At 40.9% G+C, this 24186-nt stretch overlaps 1 long non-coding RNA gene across 2 annotated transcripts in view; it reads right to left on the bottom strand.

The window, feature by feature from the left end:
* Positions 1-582: 582 nt before the first annotated feature.
* The window catches only part of LOC113020719 (uncharacterized), a 49320-nt gene continuing 25716 nt past the window's right edge, over positions 583-24186 (bottom strand). For both annotated transcript variants that reach the window (XR_003272218.1, XR_003272217.1), the window contains exons 3-6: positions 17731-17792; positions 3202-3256; positions 2376-2446; positions 583-1428 (exon numbers count right to left, since the gene is read on the bottom strand). This is a non-coding gene — a long non-coding RNA (uncharacterized LOC113020719). The remainder of the gene's footprint in view (positions 1429-2375; positions 2447-3201; positions 3257-17730; positions 17793-24186) is intronic.

Raw genomic sequence — 24186 nt, forward strand, 5'->3', positions numbered from 1 at the left:
TATTGAATCGTAACTGAAATGACAGCGAAAGACAGCTGAATGGGAAGTCACTGCTGAAATGCTGAAGTCACTCAGACTAAATGAAAACAATGCATGCATTAGCGACGTATGTTGAATATTTTTGGGACAAGACGAGGGATCTGTGGGGATTTCTTCCACAGTATGGTTGGAAACTCCCTGCATTTTGACACACGTTGACCTATTATGTGACATTAAGCACTTCTCCATCAACATCATACGTGACACGTTTGTAGAGTGTAAACTCAGCAAAATGATGTCATCTTTTTACTGTTACTTCTACAATTTTTTGTGATTATAGTAAGTGATGCATTTACACATTACATTGTAACATCAACCAAAAATATACATTCAGTATGTTGCGATTGCCAGTAAAACTATTAAAAATCACTGTTTCAGTTTAAATGTAACATATTACATTTTTACTGTAAAGTTCACCTTTACCTTGTCTTCCTTTGAAGAAAAAAAAAAAAGATAACACCCCATTTATTCCTCAAATGCTAGACTAGCACATACTGGCCTAACTAGTAAGGAAGCCAGCATGAATAACCGTAACAATGAACACCACTGAAACATCCAACCATTTATCTCATGTATCTGGAATGACAACACAAACAAACAGCAGCTTGGATACACCTTTTAATTTCTGCTAACAGGGCTTAACAAAAACAACAAAAGCTATGGAGTCATAAATCATAATGAGAATAAACTGCTTGACAGGATTATTAACTGAAATTAGCAGAAGCTGCCAATGTGTCACAATAAAATGCAGCGTAAGAAGGAGAATTCATGGTTTTACATTAATGACAATGGCTTCTTTGTCGAAGATGAAAATCACATATCCACTGATTGAGTGATTCGTCTGATTAATCTCAATCACATGTGCATTAAGTCTTTATACACAGTAGGAGACATCTTTTGTGCTCCTCCCTGGATAAACGTTCTTATGCAGTTTTAGAAGAGCCACTTTGAAAACAGTCACATTACCAAAAATGACAAAAATTACACATTAAATGCTGAAGTTACTGAATGAGCGACACTGTAAATAAAATCTGCAAAACAAGAGAAGATACATAGATGCCGGGAAATTATCATCATAAAATCAATTAGAAAAATAAAGTCAAACAACATGCTGTATCCATCAAAGTAACTATGGTAAATATATGACTCTTCTATAGAGCATTTCTCCAGATGGGGCTGACTGATCTGTTCCATGATGTCTGAGCAGCAAAACGCGATTCACCGTCCTGCTGCGTTTATGTCATAGCTTCTCCAAGCTCACGCTGCTCACTGAATCCTGGGAGCTAGATTGCCAGTGTTGGAGCTCATGTTGTCGGCAGCCTTGCCAGGAGCAAACATCTGCTTCAGAGGATGCTGGTCCAACAGTCCAAACCAGGATTTAGTATGATCCTGGAAACATAATACAGAAACTAATGACTGACTGGAGCCCAAAACCACTTACTTGAATATTGAGACATTTCTCATACCCGCGCTTAAGAAAAAAAAAGATAAGTATTGGATCCTTTATAACAATGTTTTGCTTAAAATGTTGAGTCAACGTTTTTTAAAGTTACGTCAAATAATTATTAAATTAATAAAACATCAAAACTGATCAACTACTGCGCAGCTGATTACTTTAGCAGAACAGAACTGGCTCTTTTCAAAAAACTGCTGACAAAAGAAATGGGCCTGAGAAGAAGAATTATCCACAGCCTCATTATCACATTATGGTGTGTTGGCTAACTCCAGATGCCTTTGTTGGATACAGCGTACCAGGCCAGGTAATCATGCAAATGAAGCTAACTATTTTTCATAAAAGAAAAGAAAGATAAGTCCATCTTTAAGACTAAAGATAGAAATATAAGCAAATTGCTTAATAAGCAGCTGAACAGCTGAGTTATTTTCTGAATTCTCATCTAATCTGGCTTCAACATCTGCTTTTAAGATGACATAATACACAGAGGTGCTCTCCTGACAACCCAGGCTTTGCTTTACCCTCCACAAAATGACATGACGTTGTCTACCACCCACTCAACCCTGCATGTTTTATGGCAGAAAAGTGGCAGGACGGGCCTGCCCCGCTTGTTCTTTGCCCGGGGAAGGAACATGTCAGAGGATAAGCAGTCATCTATCAATGTTTCCTATCTTCTTTCTGCTTGTCTGCACCTCTGAGTTGGTTTACCTGTGAGTAGTCACGTTCCATCAGTGTACAGTATAGCCTCATTCTTGTACTCTTTCTTCATGCGCCTATTCCCGCTCTCACTTTTTGTTACCACTACACATTCTTAGCTACCCTTCTTTTTTTCATTGTGGCTTTAGTTTTGAAAATCAGGGAAAGGAGGACAGATTTCCTTTACCTGACTTTGTGCATCTCTTCTGGCCTCCATTCTGGATTTTCCCTTCCCACGTTTCTCTCACATGCCTCACCCTGGAGCACAGCCAAGCAGAGAAACATCAGCATACAGCACCAGGTTTCAACCTGCCTCTGAGTCTACGCCTGCCTGTGTATGTCTCTCTCTGCCCGAGGCTGCAACTGAGGCCTGCCCCTATCACCATCCCTCATCAGCACATCTACTGTACCTGTCTGCTGGCACCCTGCCATCCATACACAGTTCTCCATTTGGTGAGAGAACAAGATGGAAGGGAAGAAAAAAAAAAGATAAGGCAAGCCAAAAAATCTACAGAAAATGACTACTCATGTTGAGGTCAAGCAGATCTGACCTCCAATGAGAACACCCAGGAGTATCCTGAGAGGCACAAATACAGTACCACTCATTCAGTTGGCTGGGTGCACTGTGCAATCCCATCAACAGGTTTCTTTGAAAGCCACCGACTCTGTGGTGGGCCATCAAAGCATATCTTCATTCAGTTCCACTGAAAGGATCTGAGGCTCCTGAGAGAAGTTGTGTTTGAAGTGATATCTCTGTGTCCCTGCATTCTTTACTGTGCTGTCATGACTTGGGTTACACAATAAAAAAAACAGCAAGAACACGGGCATGAATCCAGTGGCACCACCCTGATCACATCTCTCATATATGTGAACTACCACTTCTTCCTCTGTTTATTTAGTCAACATACCATACTGTGGTTGTTTATAGCAACGGTCGCTGCTCCTCATAAGACGACACTGTGTGTAATCACGTACTCCTAGGCTTTAAGATCAAACAAAAGACAGAATCTTACCTGTTGAATCTCTTGAGGTCATGTTTCCATTACTCAGCCCCTTCTTGGTGATCATCTGAAAAAGATAAAGAATGGCGAAATAAAGTGATTCAGAGAGAGGTGCACATATAAGACAAAAGAAAAAAAAACTGGAGTCATATTTTATCTCGACCAACACTGCCCAAACTTGTATTAAGAAACTTTGATAACTGTAAATGAGTAATGCCAAATGTTCCCTTGATTTACAGATGCCACAAGATTAACCCGCAGTGTTGTATAATCTCTGAGTCTTGTTGGGTGTTAAAATGAAATCATTTAGTACACTTGCTTGAACTGATTTGGATTATGTTAATATTCCTATAATTAATTATATGGTTTCCCATTTTGGCCTCTAAATATTATAACAAGAAAAAACAGAGAGAAGGAAACAACAGTACAATAAGAATTACAGGTCATGTGCACTTTATCTTTTTAAAATAAATGAATAGTACATATAGGGTTGCCAACCGTCCCTTAAAAAACGGAATCGTCCCGTATTTAGAAACAAAAGTACACGTCCCGTATTGAGCTAATAAGGGACGCACTTTGTCCCGTAATACAGTGAGAATCAAAAGTAGTCTATAAATGTTAATGGAATTAACGCTTTGTTTGAAAACATAATTCCCAGCCCCTCTCCTGCTTTGTGACCAATGAGCTGACAGCACACTTATGACAATTCGAGTATGACAATTCAGATTATCTCATTGGTCGAGGAAAGGTCGCTTGCGGAGAAAATACCGGAAGACAACAGATGACCACAACAACAAGCATGGCCAACAGGGAAACAAACGCCGACACTGCGGTGCAAGTCTCGGATGACAGTACACCTAAAGCTGGGCAGACACTGCGATTTTTTTCAGTCACGTTATTCAGCTCTTGCTCAAACTGCACGATTGACTCGCAGGGATTAGAAGTTTGCAGGTCACGATGCAGGTCTCACACTATACGGCCCGATGCTCTGATGCGACCTGAGTGCTCACACTGTGCCAACATAACATGAAGGTTATAACAGAAAATCTGTCGCTCTCTCTCTCTGTCTTTCACTCACACAGACACACCACCATCAACTTTGCTAAATTGCTAATGAAAAACATGATCAGGCAGCTGTGATTGAGCAGCAGTGTAAATCCAACTGTTTTCACGGTTGTTGTGGTCGTGATAATTTTGTGATGCCACATCGAAAAGGCTCGGATGAGCTTTCCAAGGTTCTACAAGTGCCTCCATCACTTGTGTCCAGATCACACGCTGCACAGCCGTGCTGCGCCGTCTTTTTCACCGATGTTTACGTGTTTGCGCATGAGCAGTGTGAGCGGCTGTGGTGACACCCTCACGAGCGATTGATGATCGGGAGCTGGTCGTGAGGTGTTAATCGCTTCTCGTTACCCCACGTATACTACACGATGCACGATGAAGGCCAAAATCGGGCCGATCACCAAATCGGTCGCACGACTCAAAAATCGGCTCAAAATGGGCCAAAAATCGCACAGTGTAAGCCCAGCGTTAGAGCAGCAATGTTTGTTCCCCTCAGAGAAAGAAAAGAAAAAAGGCTGCAAAAGTACAGGGAGGACTGGGAAAAGGAAAACACCTGGCTGGGAAAGTGCACGATAACACCTATAAAGCGCACTGCACTGTGTGCCGGCGCACTTTTTCCATAGGCATGCTTCTAGTGGTGGGCACAAGAAGAACATGAGGGGCGTGAAAGCTCGGGGAACCCTTAACCAATTTTTTGTCCACCAGGCCACGGCAGAAGCAGATATGGTATGTAAACACTGGTTTGTTGTTTAAACCCTCTGGTTAAGGTTAATATGGGCATGTGCGGTGAATATCAGCGCTATGTGGCCAGAAGTGTGATAATATCATTTATTTTGTGTAATAAACAACTGCAAGGATGGATGATTACAACAAATAGATGAATAATACATAAAAGTAATACATAGATGAATAATGATGATGAGTTAAGGTGCGTAATCATGGGAACAAGCGGGTTTACAAACAGGAGCAGCTGATTAGCTTTAGAAAAGCTGAAATAATACCTCAACTGAAGCCAATTGTACTAAATGCACTAAATGTGCACTGTTACAAGAATATTTTTCGTTCTATTGCTTTCTATTAATTTATATAATTTTAAGTTAAGCAGGACAGAGTTCTTTTAAAGAAAGATTTACTTATATTCTCAAAAGTTAAGCATGACAGGCTTCTGTTTAAGAAAGAGACCTGTTTTACTGTGTTAATGTTGTCATTTTGAGCTAAAAATAAATGGCTAAATGATCATTTGTTTCCCATATGGTCATATCACAAAGAATATGCATCTGCTTAAATCAAATTCAAGTCAAATGGTTAAAAAATAATTTCACACACACAAAAAAAAGAGCTACCACACTGGGAAGGGTGAAGACAACTGGGTTGCCCGGCCCTGGCCACGAGGTGTCCCTTATTTATTTTTCAGGGAGTTGGCAACCCTAAGTACATAAGACAACTTGCTTCCTCTCCAGTGTCTGTAAAAACAACAGGTCTCTCACAGACATACAGATCATAAGTGACTTGACTCATTTAGGGAAAGTCCCACTTACTCATGCAAAATTATATTTCAAATTAGAGCCAAAAAAGCTGCAGTATGTAGAAGTATTTTTTTTTTTTAATGGCATGTTCAGGGTTAAGCAGCTGGCATAGGCAGCTAAAGGCAGTACCGGTTTTCTAGTCTTTACCTCTGCTAATTCACTGAATGGGAGAAATAATATCCTGCTATGAGTTTGCACAATCTGTGCACAGAGTTTTGCTCTTTGCTCCACTGCCTGTGAGTGAAACCCCAGTACACCTCTGATATCTCTGTCTGTGAAATGGACCCATACAGCTGACAGATGTAGCTTGCTATCCTAGCTTGCTAGCATTAGCTGATAACTAATAGCTCAGAATTACTCTCTGGCCTAAACATAGTAACTTTAAGCTCAAGAAATTTAACATGGTAAGCCAAAGCCTCTTTTATATGGAGTCTATGGGCACTATCGTTTGTTAGCTCTAATAACTGAAATTTGTGAGCATGTTGTACATGTAGAAGTTAACCATATGAAAAAGAACAAAAGCAGAAAATGACTCATATATGCATGACTGTATATAAAAATAAGTGAAAGCAGTACTTTCGCAGAAACTAAAAAAAGTCAAATCCGGATTAGAAACTGAGATCTACGTTTCATCTTTGCTTAGTGTAAATCTAGGGTTTCAGGGGAGCTCTGCAAAACCTGGCATCCCAGGAAAATTTAAGTAGCCAAAGTAGCTTTTCCATTGTAACATTTACAATTTATTTGGTGTGCTGGTTTTATTTTATGAGGTCAAGAGGTTCAGGTAGATACTGAATCAAGACTCTTGCAGGTTTCTACAGCACATGCAAACACGTTAAGAGGCTGGACCAAAGACAGCGTCGGTCACTCTTCATCCATTCCAAGACAAAGGCGCTCTCTGCTTCTGAGTTTCATTGTCCCAGAACTGTTGCCTTGGCAACAAAGGCACTGTTTCCAAGTGACACAAAGCCTAAACTAAAAAAACTCTCCTTTTCAGGTTGAAGGCTCCAAGAGTTGAGGGGAAAACAGCAATAACAGGACGGTGGGGAGAGAAACTGAATACCGGCAAATTGCTTCCCAGAGTTTCTGGAGGACATGGTAAAATGATTCTTTCTTTCCTCTGCCTTTTAAAATACCTTTCCCTGGCACTAGGCACCATAGGTAGTTGTGTGCTGGTCCCATTTCTTTTATATCCTTTCTTATATTTCTAGCTATCATACTGTGCTAAGTGAGTTATCATGTACACCAGCAGACTGGAGCTGCATGTGGCTAGGCTAAGCCTCCAGATGAGGTAATGTTTAGAGAGTTGGTGAGCCAGCAGAAGGGTTGGTCAGGTCTTGATTAGCTCAGGGGTAGGGGCTCTCTTTAATATTGGACACCCCTTTGTCTGGTCAGATTACTACCTTATGAAAAACTACTCCTGCTGACACGCCTATTGGGATCAGAGCTTCCTGCTTGCTACATCATCCTGCTTATGAGTTCTCCACACACAGGAAAACACTTTCAAGCAACAGCACTTTCACACACACTTGCAACTCTCACAAACTCTCAGAAGCACAATTACTAAGAAACTCACAAGACCTGTGCATGCATTTACACGACACTCCCAGGAGCACTCATTGATATCACCTCCTAGGGCCTCCTCTCTTCCATTTGTGTATGCCATGACCGCAGTTGACGACCTCGAGATGGAAAACAACCTGCAGTTATTAACAAGGCCAGATGACACACAAACACACGCTCATGCACGCTCACTTGTTTTTATTGTGGTCGTCTCCTCCGGCCACTCTCCAATGAAAATCACATGATGGACCTCTTCCAGCTCAAAAAAAAAAACCCATCTGAGAATCTCGACCACAAAAACATCAATAAACATTTTTTTTCTATTTATGTAAAAAAAAAAAACAACCCAGCAGATTCATAGGGGAAGCTTTAAGGGGATTTTAATCCTAGCAGTCTTGTAAAAAGGGCTCAGGCTACAGGATGATTTCAATTATTTGATATAATTTCTGATGGTCCATTAGTTCAAAATAAAGCTCTGATTATAAGAGATGTGTAAACAGAAAGCTGCAAACAAAACCTTCATCCGAGTCTGTAGCAGAGCTTTGCTTTTTTCCAGATGTGTAATTGACTGTTAATTAGTGGTGGCTTTATTTCTGCAAATAAACCGTGTTTAAACCGAAGAACAACGGAATAAAAGCAAAACTCTGGTGTGTTTGACCACATTGCAAACTTCAACACCTCTCTTTTTCTAGTGGAGGCAAGCCTATAGTAGCAAATGATCACATGTCTGCGTTGCACTTTGTGAAAACAAATTAATACTTGTAGGTGTATACACACAAGTATTGAAGTACATATATCCATACACACACACACACACACACACACACACACACACACACACACACACACACACACACACACACACACACACACACACACACACACACACACAAATCAGTCAGGGACACTGGCACAACCTTGCGCCAGCGGTCCTTTAAACCAGTCATGTGAAACGACCCGTTCCTTTCTGCAAATCAGATTACATCTCCGAGCTGAGCTAAGGTCTGCAAGTCTACACACACATTCAAAGTTTGGTGGCTATACTCAAACACAAACACACAAAAACACCCACACACACACGCACTCAGTTAATCAGATTTTTCCCCACAAAACTTCCTGTCTTTGTGAATGTACAAAAAAAATTGACAGCATCGGACATTGGCCAAAATAAAAAATAAAAAATGCAATATCCAGTTAATTTATCGCAGATTCCTTTGATTCCACATTCCATTAAAAAGAAATATATATATTTTCATAGAAGGCTGTGAGATAAGCCTTCTTTCAGCAGCCTTCGACTGCTGTTTGGCAGATCAGCTATGGAATGAACACATGCGGAAACATGTTTATAGCGTATTTGGCAGGAATGCAAATGATAGATGATTCACAAATGATTCAAATCCTATTCAAGTTACCATGCACCAGAGAATTAAGCCAGGAAAATAACAGTTTATCAAGCTTAAGTAAGTGTCAATTTGGCTTTGGTCAATGATTTTACTTTAAACAAGCCTTATTATTCTATGGAGTAATGAAGTTTGGGTTAGCACATAAATAAGCACGGTGTGGCAAAGTTATTATACACAGTGTGCATATCCTTAATGACTGCTTGGTTCTATGATACGCTGCTGAACACATCTAACATCTTTGTGCGTTTTAGCTTCAGTGGTCAGATTCGTAACTATTTGCAGTTTTTTTTTAAGTTACAGTGTTAAAGAGGATGCTTGGCTTGATGCTGGTGGACTGTTTGGCTTAATCAAATCCAGACAGTTGGAGAAGTATAAATTGTCTCTACACAATCTATGTTAAGTCTCTACTTTTTTAGTCTACTCTCCGTCTACTACCACTTACCATTTACGTCTTTAAAAATGTTTTAAGGAAATCTAAATTACTTTTGAGTCTGGAAGACGAATCAATGCTTTTCAATTTCCATTATAAAAACAAAGAAAGTTCTTCGTGGATCTACTGCATAGCTGAATGCCTTTGCCTGTTTTGCCCTTGGTGCCACAAAGGTCAGAAGGTGGGAAGCTGTGGGTGGCAGGTTGAGACAGGGTGCCTACAATGGGGTGTCAGGACTCTGTCAGTCAGTCCAACTCAACTGGGTCATTCTCTCTTCACAGTGACATTTGAGAAAACCAGCAATGGGGACCGGCTGCACAGGGAATGGAGGAACAGAGGCACCGCACCCTGGTTTAGGTTGCACTGGATGCTCAGATAAGACAACAGGAAGGGGAAGATTTGAGCAGGGCAACATGGGGAGCAAATCATGGCTACCATTACTCAGGAAGAATTCACTCATCCCTCAGATCACTTGCCACACCTGTGGAGGCCAGTGTCTAAATCACACAGTGCCACCAGTCAGAAGTTTAGAATTGGTCACCAAAGCCTCAGATTAGAGTCAATGTAAATTGAGATAGCATAATGCCCACAAAAAGCTATTGAACTGGAAGCTCTGGTTGCGTTGCCCAAAAATTAAAATAAACGATACAAATATTTAATATATGACACAAACCTTATTAGCTTCAACAATCCAAATCATGTCAATCAAGTAATAGTAATAGTAATTTATCAAAAAAGCTGATTTATCCCTGTATCTAAGGCAAGGTAACAACACAAGAAATTATTCTCTACAACCATATGCCTTATTTTTGTTATAACAGAACAAATGAAGGTGAAGGGTATCTAGTATCTGCTATGTAAGAGGTCCAGTGTCTAAACAGCTGCAATATGGTGCAAGACATTGATCAAAACAGTCTTAGCCACTGAGTTGCCAGTTGAATTTCTCATGTCTTATGGTTGTATCTGTAATATTTAGAATAAGAAAACGAGCAGTGTTCCACATTATAACTTGTGATGATAGCTGTCATTATTTTAGATATTTAGGATATTTGATAAAGTCATAGACCAATAGATCAATAAAAAACCTGTTATGATCCTACAATTAGAATAGATTGGTGGAAATGGAGATGCTGTGTGCTGTGCAACTCAAAAGACAGTCCTACAGTTCACTTACATTACAGTATGTGCACACCCACACACATAAGCAAAATAAACCACAATGTAGTGTCTTCATCTGGAGTTTATTTCCTGCCCTCCAGCGTGACATATGGTTACTTGTTTCTGTTTTACACCTCTGAATCTTTCTGTTGAAGTTTTCTGGCAGCACATAAACCATTCATCACCAGAACTGGGACCGAACTTTGGTGACATGGGTCATGACCTTAGCTCTAGGTTAATGAAAATGTCCACATGGTGGATTAGGTTGGTGTTTGGATATAGTTTTTATCTCACCAAGTAGCATGAAAGTACAAAAATCTGTGTTATATTGGTGTTACTGACCCACATGGAAACTTAGGAGGATAATGAAGTTCAGGTGGTTCTAAAATAAGACATATTCAGTTCTAAGGGTGTGCAAAACCCCCCTTTTTGGAGGTTTGAGTGGGAACTCCCACTTGCTGTGCCATTAATTAACCATCATACACTGCACTTGAAGAATGTTAGACAAAGATCGAAATCGAGGCCTACGACTGGGAAAGTGTGAATCAAGCAAACGTGCTGCACCCCTTGCTCATTCAAATGTACCTTATGTCATTTTGTTTTCCAAACCTGGCCTTGAACTCTTCCCTTTATCCATGCATACTTGGACAAAAATGTGTGTCAAGTTTTACAAGGTGTGAAGTGAGGAAACAGTTTTATTCAGAAGCAGCAGCGGTAAAGATTCATCTAGTCTCAGATGAAAGTGTCACCTTCTACGACCCTTTTAAACCAGAAGGTGCAGTGACCAAGAATTGTCACAAGATCCATGAAATGTTAGTTTTGGAGCAAAGGTAAACAGCTTCTCCCATGGTGGGCCTGTACCCTACACAGAGTAAGCACATGTTTCCCATTGTGGTTGAAAGGAAAGGGGATTAAAGTGTAGCACAGCCGGAGCCACAGCTATACACCCCATGGTGGGATCAGAGTACTCTCAGGTCTTTGAGTATTGCTGATACAGCCAGTTAAAAGTGACTGGTGTGTAGGGAGAATGCATGGTCAGATCTAGCACTGATCCTCTAGAGTCCAACATTGGGGCCTTTTCTGGCGTCTAAGGAGGCAGACATGTTACCATGTTGACAGCATGGCCTAACTATGGCCGATGGAGTAACACACACACACAAAAAAAACAGAATAGTTCAGGGTTATGGGAAGGCGTTGAAACAGAGCGGATTTTATTTTCAGTGACCCAATGCTGCATCGATGAAAAAGAGATCACCAACTCACACTGGAAGCAGAAACAGAGGGAAAGAGGAGAAATGATGGAAAAAACTGTAAGTAGCAGATGGTTAAAGCTTGCAAATACAAGGTTCTCACCCCGAGGCCTCGAGGTCAAACAGGCCACATTTAGGTTCCACAGGGGAGAGTTAAAGCAGGAGACTGTGACTGTGCAGCCAATTAAAGGACACTTTAAAAAAAAGCAAATAGTGGTGGGCACATTAAGGAAGATATGCATAGTGAAGCATATCTGCACATACCAAAAACTGCCAATTAACTAACACCCCATGAAGCTCAGCTGTGACTGCTTCAGCTGAAGAGCTTACATGTGCAGCAAGTAAAGAGACTTTTCTGTGGTGGGTCAGAAGGGATGCTGAAGGAGGGTTGAACATTCATTTTGTCAATCACACCCAATATTAGCATCTCTATCAAAATGTCCGAGGGATTTTTAATCTTTGAGACTTTACCAAATTTCAGCGGCGGTGACTCACTATAGACTTGATGGCTCTAAAATACAACTCGCTTTAAACAAGACTTTAAACAGAAACGTCAAGAGCTCAGTAATGACAAATCACACACTAACATTTTTTTTGAGAACCTTATACATTTATATAACCTTATATAATTATCTTCTTATATTATAAGAAGAGCATTTAGCCCTGGCTATATAGAACTATCATAACATCCTTAAATACGAGATTATTTCCCTGAAAATTACCTAAAGAGACAAAAGTAATAAAAAAAGAGACTAATAATGTACTTAGAAACTAATGAAGTCTGACATGCCTTAAACATCCAGAAAGCAGCAGTTTTAACATAAATCTAGTGACTTACTGTACTCCTCCGCCCTGTGAGATCAGATTCTCACCCAACTTGACTACTCCAAACCATCATTCTTACACTTTTGACCTCAAAATTCACACTCGTACGCATAGATACAAACTTCCTATATGTCTGCCCATCTTGCAGCAGTGGTGCATGCTTCTGTGCATGTTTGTGGGGGAATTTGAGGAGCGTGAATTATGTGCTGGGCGTTTGTGCAGATTTGCAGGACTTTCTCACCCACAAAAACACTGTTTGGGTGAAGCAGTACGGCATGTTAATGAGCATGTGCGTGGTTGTGTTTTGAAACTGGAAACAGATTTATGTAGTGTTTGGGATCAGCTCTGTAAAGGTCATACTAAACAAGCTAGCTCATTTCAGTAAACCCTATTCCCTTTCTGATCCAGGTGACTCTCGGCCAGTAGTTTCACGGCACACAGAACTGGCATAAAATCGCCATTCTGACCACTTTCTCCATCTTCATGACATCACTAATTTCCGATTCCAGTGACGCCGCACTGACATTCAGCTTCTTTGATTAATTGTTTCCTACAGGGCTCTTGCGAGTGTTTCTGTTTGAAAAAAATAAATGACAAAAAATATTTTCTGGAGCCCTATATTGCTAGATCCAAACACTCCTTCAGCTCCAAGCATTGACCACAAAGATGACCTGGCATGGGATAAAATATCAGCCACAGCAATAGTTTTCCTACAGACCCTGATTCCTCCAATAAAGAAGAAGTTAGAGGGGTATCAGTCAAACTCTTGATTACAAACATCCTTCAGCGATACATGTGCAATAGCATTTACTTAAACACACATTCGCGCATTAGTGCACAAGCCTAAAAGCATGTCTATGCATGCGCATGTTGTCAGTGCAGCCATTAGCAAAACATGCAAAATGTAAATGTCCCTAAATGCCAAAGTGGAAAAAGGTAGGATAAGAATCACCTAATCTGGCTAATCCAGCCAAAGATTAGGAGCAGGCAAATATTGCCAATAATAAACAAATGACTAACATTCTCAGTCTGTGTGGTTACAAGCCCAAGGGCTCCAGCTATAACCCAGCAGGGTCTGGATCCAATCCGTGCTGTTTATCAGTGCAAGCAGAAGTGGCCACTTGTGAAAGCTCTATGATAAACACTTGGGGGACAAACCGAGAATGGCTAACAGATCAGTATGACCAAATCACTCCTCTCAGTTTGATTTACAGATCTGACTTCAAGGACCAAAGCACGACATTCTCACCATATTATCACCACTTCATTACTCTGACACTACCTTCATGATAGCCATATTCTGTGGGGATATGATTTAGCCTTGACCATCTCTAGTGACGGTCGCATATTTAGACACTTAAATGACAAGTTTGTCATAGCATTATGGCTGAATTAGTTAGCATGCAATCAGCAATGCAAAAATTCAGTAGATACACAGACAATGCGATTAAATAGACTTTTTTCCCAAGTCGTGTGTCCCAGTTAAATAGGTAACTGCGACCACATGGAGTTCAACATCACAAGCGGTGGTTCAGAAGAGCGACTGAACTAGTTTCCAAGTTCCTTAAATATGAGCATGTTTGTTTTTCTTTGTTAAAATATAACAAAAATAAATATAGTTAGAAGTAGTAGACAGCTGAGCACTGTATTTTGTTCAGGATGATTGACACAAAACCGTTCGCATGTCGAGGTGTCACCATGGAGGTTATGGCAAAATCATGTCTGATAGATACTGTGACTGACCATGAATTCCTTTAAGTAGTAACAGAGCTGAGTAAATAGTATCTGTGTGATGAAACATGACCTCAAAGGTAAAGCAGTGAAAGTACTGAATCTCACCTTCATGCAGTGTACATGTGTGTTTTTTGTGGGTGTGGTGAGAAGTAAAAGTTTCCCTTTGCTCGAAACCACCTATTTTCTTTTGGTTCAGTGTTAAGATTCAAGACGGAAAAGTGCAGAGCAGGCGGTGCTTTCATTGTCTCGTCCACAGTGCTTTACCTGCTGTGCCCAGGGACTCAACGGGCCTAAAGGACTCTGTCACTTTAACCTTGTCCCCAAGTATGTCCCTGGCCAGCACAAAAGCCATCTGGGGTGCGGCTGAAAGCTTAAGTAACAAAATAACTCTTTCAATCTGCACACTGCATGGTTCTGACTGCAGGGTGCTAAGGTTGCCAATACCAAGACACTGGACCTATTTCTCCTCCTTCTCCTCCACCCTTCTAATTCTGGCCTACATGACTAACTCCAACTGAAAGCCCCACACGCCAAAGGTGGGAGCCCAAAGCACTGTAAGATTCAAAAAAAGACCACCTGCTCATCAAACTAAATTGTACTCACTGAAAGCAAGAATAGAGAGAATGAAAAGGAGTTGAGCGAGAGGGAAACAAATGAAAGGAAAGACAAGTCACCATTCTCCCTCTGTGATCTTGGCAGACAAAAGAACAAATTGTGTTTCTGCCTCATGGCACCAAGCGTCAAAATTGATATAGGGTCCCACTCAGTGCTGTTTGTATTTGAGCATACTGATATAGGCTCCATCAGTTCCCACAAGAGAGCCAGAGAGGTGCATGGACCTACCTACCAGCCTTTCATCTAGGTTTCTTTTGTATTATGCCCACTTGTGTCTGTTGTTTGTCTTGAGTAGAATTGACTGTTATTATTCCAAACAGCATTATCTTTATTAATGCCACAGGTCTCAGGACTGTGCACTCCCTAGGAGTCGGGTCTGGACAGAGCTGCAAGCAATCTCCCTAGATAAAAGCTCAGTAGAGAGCTGTATGCAAGCCAGACAGCCGGACGGGCCTTTACCCTCCCTCCTCATTCTCTGAGAGAAGTGTAGGCCCTACAAAGACTGAGATTTGACTTTAATCTTAGCTCTTTCATAAGGTATCTCAGCTGAGGGCATGGCTCTAGAAGCCTATCAGAGTCACTTTGTGTCAGCCACGAGTCAGAACAAACAAGTGTAATGTTAGTAAAGAAAATAAAAAACTTTCTATAATAATTCACAGAAAGTAAAATATACATGATCAAAAAGTTTTGAGAACTTGAAATACTGAAATCACAATATACAGATACACAGTTTATAATGTTGGTGGCTAATATGTGCTCAGAAGTGAGGCCATTTTCCAAAGGCAGCCATGCATGATGAGTTATTTTAGAGGTGGTGTGGAGAGCTGACGTGTGGCCAGGTCAGGGCAGGGCAGGAGCTGGGGTCTCGGTTTAGTGCCTAAAGCTGCTTGCTCCAGTGAGGAACACAGCATCAGCTCCCGGCCAAACCCTGGACACTGATTTATGGGACATGCGGATTACCATCAAATCAGCCATAAGGACCACCCAGATAGTGGCACAGGACAACAGCCACACAGACTCACAAAAGGCGCACAGCTATTCGAATATACTTGCAGGCTAATAGTGACTAATATGGACATTGTTCAACAGACATCCACAAAACACCGAACCATTACTCAATGACACTTTAAATGCAAACACATATGCTGTTTAAGATGTAGTAAATATTGTAGATTAAGACTTTCTGGGACTAAATGAAAAGCTGCACATGCCATGGGTAATGGCTGGTTAACCACTCAAGTGCAGTGGGAGAAATGAGTTTGCTGAGCCTTCCTCACAACCACAAAGCGAGAGAGCCAGCTTCTCTCAGAGTTCATCTGCATCTACGGGATGTGCCTGGAGGATAATGGGTGATGTTCACACTGGCATTCATTTTCTTAACGGCGATGTGGACTCCTCTCACTCATATGCCATCGTTAATACTTTTCCACCAAGTCACACAATCCAATAACATGTCCTGAACCAAAGAGGAAAAAACACAAAAAAGGACATTTCTCACTTGAAAGGGCACAACGCAACTCAGCCATAAGGGACCAGTTTGATGAGCTAAACAATATGTGTCATGACAAATCGGACATGGTACATTCCCTAGGCAAACACTGATCTCATACGGGGAGACTGCTAGGCAAATATTCACCTGCCCTAAGCTAATAACATGTGTGGGGGCAAACACACACTTAAGCTCGTCAATACTGAGACAATGATGGGAATTAGATTGCACAATGACTAAATGAAAAAAGCATCAGAATTTTCTTTTAAAGGACCATCTCAGTGATAGTCACATGTAACATTTTTAATGACAAACTCACCGTATCATGAAAGAATGCAAGATTTGTATCAACAGAGGTAAATGGTGTTAACTTGGGCCATCACAATGCCTTTGGTAAGAGGACATGCACAGTGTACATTTTATTGTGCAAGAATCTAAAAAAAATATCTGCATGCTTTGTGTGTCAGGAAATCCTACTAAACAAATGGCACTTATTTGTCTCTAAGGCCTTTCTAACCTAGTTGAGCCAAGCTCCAGAGACAGCACCACGCTACACAGTGGGCACCCTTGACACTTCCTGACCACGTGACTCTCTCCAGCTGCCTTTTGATTGGTTTCTCTGAGACCAAGGGATTGAAGAGAAGAGGAAGCGGTAGTGGCAAAGGGTGGCGGGTAACTGCCTGGCAGCAGACACATGAGAAAAAAAAAAGAAATTCCTGCCCCATTGCCATGGAGATGAGTCAACAGCAGGTCGAGGGAGAGCAGAGAGGGCTGGGGGGCTGCAGGGCACTGGCTGACCTGCTGTAGTTAACAATTCATCCCCGTATCCGGCTCGCAAATGATTGGGCAAACATGGAGTGCCCTGGAGGCAAAAGGGCCCCAAGGGGCTGAGAGAGGAGCATTACCCTGGGGTGACACACTGACAGGCAGACAGAGGGTGGACCAGCTGAAAGAGGGAGTAAGGGATAGGGGCTACCAGTGTGGGGTGGGGGGGTGAAGAGGCCTAATTGGAAGTGGGATAGTGGCGAGGCACACCGAGTACTGGGGGCTACAGTACAGTCACAAACGGTACTGATGGTTGTGCCCTTTTAAAGTAGCGTAATTAAACGACTTGTGTTAAGATGCCATTTTGAGGATGAGAACAATCTTTTAAGGACACCACAACAAACATCACCCTGGAAATTTGGTTTCTATTCGTCATTCTAAGCTAAATGGTTAACAGCACTTGGCTACTTATACTGTTGTGCCAACAGTAAAAGCAGGAGTTACGTCAGTTTTATAAGCCTAAACCACAGTAACACCATAAGTCTTTGGCATGTATCCTCTTTGCTACAGAAGATTTTGCCACAAATGCGGCAAATAAAACACTCATGCACACTTTAAGTTCACGGAAGGTTGATTTGCAATGGTTTAGAGGAGAAGACTCTAAAACTAAAACATCCCAAGCTCATCAAAAAAGTCTGCAGTGACTTTGGAAACACAAACTCACCAGAAGATCGCTAGCATGCAATTAAAGGTCGAACTCTCATCTCGAGAATTTGGATTCCTTCACTGTAAAGACAAATCAGAAGAGGAAATATGTCAGTTCACACCTTGATAATATGCGGTACAATTACATTGCTTACACTTCGCTCTCCTTAACAGTGACAGAGTAGCTAATACTCAACAGGTTTCGAACATTACCCACTCTGCAGTGGCGCAGACTCACATCCATAATGGATCAGAGTAAAAAATAACAGATGAGCGATGGGTGGATTTCATCAATGTCACATCATACAGACAAACCACAGGACTTCAATGCTGCACCTATTTTGGGCTAGACTTTACGTAGTGTTGGGTTCTGTCTCACTCAGCAGAAGTTCTCATATGTAACTTTATGCACTGTCACAACTTGGTCTGTTCCCCAGAATGGCAAACCAAAATTCATTATCCAATTGGCTGTCTTTGACTTTGAAGGATTGAAATGCCACTATTACAACAGGCCTTTCACTGGGCAGTGGTGTTTAGAGGGTGTGTTAACAGAGCAGACCTTTTACTGGTCCTTCACTTCTACTAACGTCAGAGCACAGTGTTTTCAAAAACACAGCTGAAGCATGCCCTTCCTTTAGAATCCTCTCAGTAATAACGCAGCCAACAAATCTTATAAATGAAAAACAGAGCAACACTTACTGTGTCTGTGAGAAGGAAAAAAAAGAGAGAATAGAAGGAAAACAAGAGGAAAAAGTGTAATTATGATAAACATAGCAGATGTTAAGAGTCACTTCTCGAAAGGTGTGTCATTCAGGGACTTTGGGACAAACTTTTGGCTGCGGCTGAGCTCTAAATTTAGCATATTTGCTAAAATAAAAAGTGAGTTCAGTCGCTGGCACTGAGAGTTTGTCCTGCCCATTCATGACCTCAGTGGTGCAGCCGGCGTCACTCGTGACGAAACACAAACCATATAAAACAACAAAAAAAGACCTCCTCAAATACTCAGTACATAAGGAAACAGGCACACTTTAGCGTTTCCTGTAAATTATCCGGTTAAATAAGGCAAGCCAAAAAACAACAAAAAAAATATAGCTTCCTGCTTTCTATATTTAGAACAAAGTAAAAGTACAAATGTGCCTTTTACATAACTTTACAGAAAAAGATATATAAAAAAAAAAAGAGAATCATCTGTCTTCAGTTTCTGTGCATATTGGTTTTGTGTATCTAACGTGAATAGGAGACTGAGGATACATGAGTTTGCTGTATACATTCTGGAGATGAGCCTGTGTGTGTGTCAGAGCTGCAGAGGATGCCCTCGGGGATAAGATGAGGAGTAAATGAAGCAGAAGTCCCATCTAAGCTCAAAAGCATGTGTGTATCAAGGCTGTAACTAAAACACAAGCATAAACACAAGCAATGTTAGGGATTACACCCTGCAATACCACCGCAGGAAATCACTGACAGCACAGGTGTAACCATCATCGCGGACGCATTCTTCCCCGTCTCCGCTCTGCCAGCGGAGGCCTGATTGGCAGCTCATTCTCCACGTTCGTTGGCTGCTTGAAACCTGTGTAAACATCTTGTGGGCATTTGTGTGTGGGACATACAGGTGAGGAGAACACACACAAAGAAGGATTACCGTGGCCTAACATCGCGTCAAACATGCCTTGCAGCACAATACCACACAGTCTCTCGAAGACTTATTATTTCCCCCGAAATCCTTTCCTTCCTTTGCCTTTAGAGTCGAGTCCGATCTGAAACATACAATACGTAAAATATCCACTAAATGTGAGTTGTTGTATCTATTACGATCTTCTTTACGCTGGTCGGATAAGTTTAAGACTTCACGTTTAAAAAGCAGGAGGAACAGAATTTAGTGTGAGCTGCAGGAAAGGAAAAAAGGGAGGAAAGCACATTTCCTCAGCAAACAGCACCCTCTAGAGTGACACAATTCATTCAATCCTGCATCTCACTCCTGGTCTCTGCATGACGTGCAGAAAACGTTGCTCAAGCACAGCATTAATCAGCAACATTTGCTTTACTTAAAATGCAGATAATTCCGTTTAAAACGTCAGGCTTGCGGTTATTTTTTTGGTTTTCTTTGAGACACTAACTAAGCAGGTTGCCTTGTTCTCTGGATTATTTGTGAGCCACATTATAGAGGCAAGAGTGAACCTTTCGTTTTCCCAATGCGAGCTGATAATGAGACAGGCCATTATTAAGATGTTTGCTTTAATCGTGTGCAGGGTTATTAGGTGCAGTTTACAGTACACAAGAGAGATTAAGTTAGGCCACGCATGATGGAAAGAGCTGAGGAGCCCCACGATAAGCCAGCTACCCCACAACTGTGAAGTGGGCTGAGAAATATGAGCGCACAGCAGGACATGAAACGCAGCAAGACAAACCATTTTCCCTCTTCTCTCTCTTTCTCCCTCTCTCTCGCCTTCTTTCTATCTCATTTTCTCTCCTTTTGCCCCAAATCATGTTACACAACTGCCAAGGAATGCCTGCTATATCAAAGAGAGACTTAAAACGAGCACAAAAGAAAAGAACAGTAAAGAGTGGATCGCAGAGGCAACTATGGAAGCTGTAGGTGTTTGATTCTTTTATGTTTGTAGAAAAGAAAAACATGGCAGGGAGCTTGGCATTAGTGTAACAGTGACACACAAGTCCGGACACATACACGCCTGACTGCTTAACAAATGCTTGTATAAACTAAATCAGACTGAGACACACAGCACGGAGCACCAAGCAGGGAGCCCTACATGTTTCCTATATATTTTTTTTCCATGCCATTAATAAAAAAAAACACATTGGGCTGTTTCATTACATTTTGTTGGAATAAAGGGAGTGCTTAAAAATCCATCATTTTATGAGTGCTCAAACTTTCCCACAGAATTCCCACCATTTTCCGTGCGTTTGACCCAAACGCATTAAAGTAGCACTCAATTACGCTGGCACACTGAGCCAAACCGGGGCGTTCGTTTGCTGCTTAATCATGACACACAGCAGCCACCAACAGAGATCGCACGACCTGTTGTGCATGAATAGAAACAATTCCCTGCATGAAGACAATGGGGAATCTAAAAACAGAATAAATAATATGTTTTAATGTTTAGAGAGAATGTAAGGATTCAGCTAAAGTTAAGAATGAGTGGGACTGTCCTGAAAAATCAGGTGGGTCACACTCACATCCTTTAGCAAAAGGTAAAACGCTGTATGTGTGTGTGACTGCATGTTTGTCTGTGTGTATGTCAAGTTAGCAGAAGGTCGGAGCGGTGAAGTATTAGAGCGCTGTTTGCTCTCTTCCATTCTTCCATGTACTCTTGGGGATCAGTTTGTTTGAGAGTTTGAACAGTGACGTGCGAAACCCATAAAAACAGGACATAGCGCCACACTATTTGCTCAAGAACACCCAGAGAATGGACTGCCATTACAAAACAAATCCCTCAGCCCGCATTCCTCCTGTCCATCAAACCCTACCTGTTGAACAACATTTGACATGGAGCGGAAAAGGTAGCTTGCAGAAGGACTTCAATTTATTAAAAGTGTTTGACACTACAGGTCACTCCTCCTCCACGTACATGTCAATGCACACATCCGCAAAGTGTAATAGGAACACAGTATCTGCTCTGGACATTATTTATAATGTTTGAAACTTGCTGTACTTCCACAAAGAGGATAAATTGAATGTCACTGAAATTTGATACGTCAGTGGCTATTTTGTAATGTTGAATTTTTATCTCTTCTGTCTGTTATCAGTGTTTTCAGCAGACGTACCCAAAGTGCTATTACTGCTATTAGTATTTTTATTATGCGATTTCAAATGGGGATGATTACTCAGCTTCATTATGCAATTTTGATTCTTAACAAAACTACAGATGACTGTGCTGAACACTGTTACTGTAACAGAGTGCATATTACTCATCTCTTCATTGGTTGCCAAACATTTTAGAGGATGTTGGAATTCTTCTGGTATCTTTATGTCACATGAAATCAGCTGATTTGTCTAAAAAGCTGTTAAATAATTTTTAGCATTTTCTTCGTTTATTTGTTTGCTTGTTTTTTTTTTCTTTTTTATTGAGAAACAATGCCTAACAAATGTGTGACATGTCAAAAACTTTACATTTTTTTGGTTGATGGAATTAACCAACTGGAACAGAATAAGTGGAAAGAGGCAGAACTAGATTCCAGTCCCTTCCCCTTTCTTTCCTGCTGTCACCCTCATATTAGAGGAGCCACTGGGAGAACTGGATGTGATTTGTATGTGTGTTTTTGAAGAGGGGTGCTCATAAACAGCCATGAAAGGGGCCCCTCTATTCAGCCGGCCAGGCGAGATGCGCTTCACTGGGCCAGCCTTTTGTTTTCCCCTGGTTCACAAAACCTTAAGCATGGAAAAAAAAAGGGGGTTGATTCTCTTGATGTGTGCAGGCCCAAATGATGCCATTAGATTGGTGCCCGTTTTGGGTGAAAAAGGCTTCAGTAGCGCTTGAAGTGATTTAAAAGATGCAGGAGAGAGCGGCCCACAAATCCTGTTTGATAATAACGCTGAAGGAGAATGGGGAGGCAAAATGCCAAGCTAGTGATCATTCTATAGTATGCAAAATTGCTCTCAACCCTATGAGTGCCATGGATGTTAAAACAAAAGATGAGGAACATTCCTTTGTCACGTGATGAGGGTCAATGTGCTGTGGTGGTGTGTGGGGTCAGGAAGTTCAACAAACTTCCCACGCTGCCTTTCACCACAAGACCATGGTTAAAGCCTGTGACACTTCATTATAGGCAGGAGAATTTTGTTTCCCAAAGGGGCAGTGCCTCAGTGCCCATACAAGGATGAGCCATAAGGAAAAAGAAGAAACAAAAAGCAACAATTAAAAAACAAAAAACAACCATACTCAATTTCCTCATTCACGTGGCAGGACTAACACATCAATTACACAAAAGAACGTCTGGGAAAACATTCCCACACTGTCCATCACGTGGAGTCTAGAGAAAATATCAAGGTACTGTATTTTAGTGTCACAAGAAAAAATAACAATAATCTACTGAACATGTGTTTCTGTAATGCGACAAAGATGAAATTTTCTTGAACATCTAAAATTATTTCGGCTATTATTCCGGTTAAGTCGATGGTAAAACAGTGTCACCACAGTCCTGTCTGTCAACAGCAATCAAATAAGTATGAGAACCTGGCAGTGTCAACAACGGGGTAGTGCCAAACAAAACCACTTGTGAGTAAAAGAGCTCCTGATCAAGTCCGGTTCCACTACACTCCTCTCAGCCTCATTTCCAGTCATATTACAACTTATCCCTTGGACATCTCAGATCAGGAAGAAGCTTTTCTGGTTACTTTTTTCTTTCACAATTTATGTGCTAATTTTGGAAGTTACCTACATTACTCTCAGATGGCCTTTTTATGGTCTCTGTCTTTTTTAATATTATTATTTAAATCTACTGCCAAAATCACACTGTTGTTGCAGCATGATAATCTCTTTCATTATATTTTCTGTAGGAGAAAAACATGTATGAATTTTATTAGGGGAGACTTTTGACATGGATTAACATATTCTGAATTAAAAACTTTACTCAAATGTGCTTCAGGTTGTTGGGTTTTCCCCCACTTGGCATGATTATCAGGTGTCGGTCCTGCTGAGCAATATTACCTAGACTGAGGAATGGCCCAAATACCTCTCTTATCAGTGCACATTAGAAACACAGTTTAAAAAGTTTGAGATAAAGTTTCCGCTGTAGATAACAGTCACTTCTTGGATGTATAGACAGTGTATCCACATGAAGATACTGTTTCCTACATGATATCTATCAGCTTATTCTCAAGGTTTGTGCTTCACTGAGGAGGATACAGAAGTTCAGTCCTATCAGTTCTACCATAAGTAATTATCTTATTACCTTTAGTTTTAGGAATAGATCTGGTGGCATGGCACCACTGTGGCTGTTTCTCAAAAGCTTGAGAGCATTATGTTTCCCACACTTGTTTATTAAAATGATATGGAGATATTTTTTTCTTTCCAGGAATGCAACCACAGCTGTCAGATTAAATATCTGTAGTCCATACTGATGGGGGGAAAGCCGTGTTTACATTTATACTCTGAATTGTTCGTAAAATGAATCTAGTCTCTAGTTCATTTGAAAAAACAAAACTAAACAAGAAGTTAATTTATTTCAGAATTTTATTATCAAAGGTGAATTTGAATATATTCTATATTTCAAGTGTTTTGTGTATTATTTTTGGATGATTATAGCTCACAGAAATCTGAAATTGTGCATCTCAAATTCTTAGAATATTCCATTTCAAGTTTGAGGAAATGCATCAAGAGCCACCATGCACAGATATTTTATGTTGCTGGTCTAAAGTCCTCTTTTCATATGAAATTATATTTAGCATTTTATTTGGAAATTAAGATCCTAGCTTCTGAACACAGTGTGGAAAGAAACAGATACAAAGGTCATCTGTTGG

Source organism: Astatotilapia calliptera, chromosome 4 (genome assembly GCF_900246225.1).
Source record: "Astatotilapia calliptera chromosome 4, fAstCal1.2, whole genome shotgun sequence".
Lineage (NCBI taxonomy): Eukaryota > Metazoa > Chordata > Actinopteri > Cichliformes > Cichlidae > Astatotilapia > Astatotilapia calliptera.